The following is a 4,137-nucleotide window of genomic DNA, read 5'->3' on the forward strand; positions in this document are numbered from 1 at the left end:
TGTTGAGGAAAGCTCAGAGAGAAGCATGCTCAGGTTTGGTGCACTGTGGTCCCTGGAGTGAGGCAAACTTTAGTGGTCTGAAACTTCCCTTGCTTCAGCTACAAAACAGGGCAGGGTGAGCGTTAATATTGCATGCAGGGAAATGGGTTGCAAGACTGAAACACTCTGGTAGCCATCTGGATCATTTTTCTATCAGTGCTTTTATTTTTATGTGCATTGTCACTAATGTGATTTTCACTTGATAAACCATACACAATAAATTGTTTCCAATAAAATCAAGCAATGTCTTTTTAGCACAAAAGTTAGCATTTGTATCTATTAGAAACTCACAACACACACAATAAAAGGATCTGGATAATCTTTCAGGTCACTTTTTTCACGTCACTTCCTGGCACATGGCAAGCAGAGGGCTTCTGTAACTTCCAATGATGGTAAAGGTCTCGTCTACAATCCCAAAGCCCTTGCAGCTTTGACCTTGGAAACATGTGCCTTACGGGGTTCAGTCCTTCCAAACCATCTTGCACTACCCAGTCTGTGCACGTATGCCCCTCGTGTGGGGTCGGGCTCCCCTGACTTACCTGCTGCCATGTCCAGGATCTGGCTGCAGTGACAACACCACGCCCGCTCCTACAGTGGCTGAAGGGCACCGAGGCACTGAAAGGAAAATGTCTTCCCTGTCGAGATGTGAATCCTGAGGCCTCAGCCTGGCTGGCAGCAGCTGCACTCTGCTCCACTCCATTGCTGTTGGTGTAGCTCGCTTTTCCTCCAGACAGGTTCCCCAACCTTGGGTCTCCCACCACCTTGGGATGAAAGCACAAAAGAAATTGGCGTCCTGCACCTTTCCCGGAGCCCACAGGGGGCGCTGTAGAGCCTGAGTTCCCAGGGCCCCTTCAGCTTTCCCTGCCCTTTCCTGGCTCTGCTCCAGCACTCTCCTAGCAAACTCCTCCCCTTTCTGGTGCCCCACAGCCTCCTCCACCCCTCCCTGGTGTTAAACTTTGCTGTCAACATCTCCCCTCTCCCCCTCCATAACAGATGCTTCAAGGCTCTCAGCAACATGATCCTAGGCAGATGCTGTGGCTTCTATACTGCCAGGTAATTCAGCTTTGTGTTTAAGTCCTCATGGTGGCTTCTGGGAGAAAATGTTCCTTCCAAGTTATATTGTTTAGTAGTCACTTAAAAGAACAATAATTTTTTTTTTTACTTTTGTTTTTCTTCCTACAAAGCGATTGTGATCCTGGCAGAAAGTGTCACTGCCCACCCCACAATGATCTGTTTAAATTATAGGCTTCAAAAACCCTCAGTGTCAGCTTAGCCAACACACTCAGATTTCACTCTTTTGTTTTTCAGAGACCCACAACAGACTGTGGGGTACAGCAGTTTAAATATGTAAGGAACTGGAACAAAAGCATCATTCTAAAATCAATCGCTAAAGCAAATCCACAGGAGGGTGAGGTCTCAGGTCTCAGAGATAGGTCAGCTGATGGTGGATGGATGGTGGCGAAGACTGAGAACCAGGCTATGGGGCTGGAGAGATGGCTCAGCAACTAAGAGCACTTGCTGCTCTTGCAAAGAGCCTATATTCAGTTCCCAGCAACCACCCCGTGGCTCACAAGCACCTGTAACTTCAGTTCCAGAGAATCCTACAAAACACACACATTAAAAAAGGAGCCACCACGTGCTGCAAACTGTTTAGTCACTGTTCTATTGCTGTGAAGAGACACCGTTACTGAGGTTCTGATACAGCAAAGCATTTAACTGGGGACTTGCTCACAGTTTGAGAGGCTGAGTCCATTATGGGGTTGGGTCTGGGCCTGGGCCTGGGCCTGGTATGGGGTGTTTTAGAAATTCAAAGCCTGCTTTCCTCGACCCCCGTCGGTCACCCGCCCGCTGGGGCCTGGGGGGGGGCTCCCCTGCGCACGCGCAGGCGCGCATGCGCACTTGTAGACGGACAGTTGGCCCCGTTGCCTCCATGTGTGCTGGGCCTGAGGCGCGGCGCCGCGCGCGCGCACTAGCGCTCTGGGGGCGACAGGCGCGCAGGCGCGGCGTGGAGCGAGGTCGCACAGGAACCGACAGCGTTGGTGCTTGAAGACCTTCAGCGTTGCCTTGGCGGAGCGGGCCGGGCCCACCCTCGGGTTGTAGATATATGTAACACACCAATTTACTGTGACCTAGGAAAGGCTGCCAAGGATGTCTTTAACAAAAGGTATGGGTTTGGCATGGTCAAAATAGATCTGAGAACCAAGTCTTGTAATGGAGTGGAATTTTCTACTTCAGGTCATGCTTTGATACAGGGAAAGCATCAGGCAACCTAGAGACCAAGTATAAGGTCTGTGAGTATGGACTCACCTTCACCCAAAAGTGGAATACAGACAATACTCTTGGGACAGAAGTCTCTTGGGAGAATAAGTTGGCGGAAGGGTTGAAACTGACTCGATAACATATTTGTACCAAACACAGGAAAGAAGAGCGGGAAATTAAAGGCCTCATTTAGACGGGATTGTTTTAATCTCGACAGTAACGTTGATATAGATTTTTCTGGGCCGACCATGTATGGCTGGGCTGTGTTGGCCTTTGAAGGTTGGCTTGCTGGCTATCAGATGAGTTTTGACACAGCCAAATCCAAACTGTCTCAGAATAACTTTGCTCTTGGTTACAAGGCTGCAGATTTCCAACTGCATACTCATGTGAATGAAGGTACTGAATTTGGAGGCTCAATCTATCAGAAAGTGAATGAGAAGATTGAAAATCAATAAACCTGGCATGGACTGCTGGCAGCAACAACACTCGTTTTGTCATCGCTGCTAAATATAAGCTGGATTGTAAAACTTCTCTATCCGCCAAAGTAAATAATGCCAGTTTAATTGGACTGGGTTATACGCAGACCCTCCGACCAGGAGTCAAGTTGACCCTGTCAGCTTTAATAGATGGGAAGAACTTCAATGCAGGAGGTCACAAGGTTGGACTGGGATTTGAGCTGGAAGCTTAATGTGGTTTTGAGTAGAACATCACTGTCCCTGGAACAGAAGAGAAATGAATCCACTGTGTTTTGGCCTTAAAATTCTGTGAAATTTCAAAAGTGTGAACTTTTTATTCTTCCAAAGAATTGTAATCCTTTCCACACTGAAGTGTAGAGATTACAAATCCATCCTCAGAGAGGTCCTTGAAGGCATGCCTGGAGAGTGTCATGTTTGTGCCACATTTCAGTTGAGTTCTGCAGTGTTAATTTAAATATGTTCCTCAGCAACAACGTAGTGTCATGTTAAGGAGAATGATCTGACACCCGGTTTGTACACCACGTCCTGCATGTTCCACTCTGCTTTTCCATGACCTTTTGTTATATCAGTCTCTGCTCTAGTGAAATCTTTGGTTTTGCATCAGAGTAAAATAAACCCATCACATTTGGAACATAAAAAAAAAAGAAATTCAAAGCCTACCTCCAGTGACACACTTCCTCCAAAATTGTGACAACCCCTAATCTTTCTAATCCTATCGAAGGGTTCCACTCCCTGGTGCCCTAGCATCGACTATGTTAGCCTATGGGGGACATTCTTGTAAAAACATCACAGTTTCTGACCTAGAGAGGTTCTCATCCCTGCAGGCCTCCTGATGACATGTTCTCTAGTGTTCTGCAGACCAAAGGAGACTGGGGGCAGTGGAGTTCCTGGCACAGGTAGGCTGCCATCTCCATCCCAGATGCTGTGACCTGGGCGGCAAACAGACATCCCACCCACATCTCACATACAGAAAAGATGAAGAATTTATGAGCCTGGAAGTCAAGGAGAAGGGGAAAGTACTGGATTTGTTTCTCCTGTCTGCCTGTTTTCCTTCAATTCTCACACATGAATATGCAACAATTGAGAAACTACCATAAACCACATACTCTAGAAAAAGCAGGAGTATATTAGTGAGCATGAAAAAAGTAATTGTCTAACTCCCAGGAAGCACTAAATCTAGGAACAAAACTAAAATTGCAACAATGGCCCAGGACAAAAATGACCACGCTCAGCAAACAAAGCTTTTCTCAGTATCCAGCCCGAAACATCACTCTGCCTTCTCATCCCTCAGAATGTTATGGACAGGGAAAGCCGTGGAGCACATCACATCACATGGGGAGGTGACAGAAATGGCCCAGCCCCT

At 47.2% G+C, this 4,137-nt stretch overlaps 1 pseudogene; it reads left to right on the forward strand.

Annotated features, from left to right (window-relative positions):
* Nucleotides 1-1,793: 1,793 nt before the first annotated feature.
* On the forward strand, nt 1,794-3,407 carry LOC101830834 (annotated as a pseudogene).
* The last annotated feature ends 730 nt before the right edge of the window (nt 3,408-4,137 follow it).

The sequence above is a fragment of the Mesocricetus auratus genome, unplaced genomic scaffold (assembly GCF_017639785.1).
Source record: "Mesocricetus auratus isolate SY011 unplaced genomic scaffold, BCM_Maur_2.0 Super-Scaffold_100013, whole genome shotgun sequence".
Lineage (NCBI taxonomy): Eukaryota > Metazoa > Chordata > Mammalia > Rodentia > Cricetidae > Mesocricetus > Mesocricetus auratus.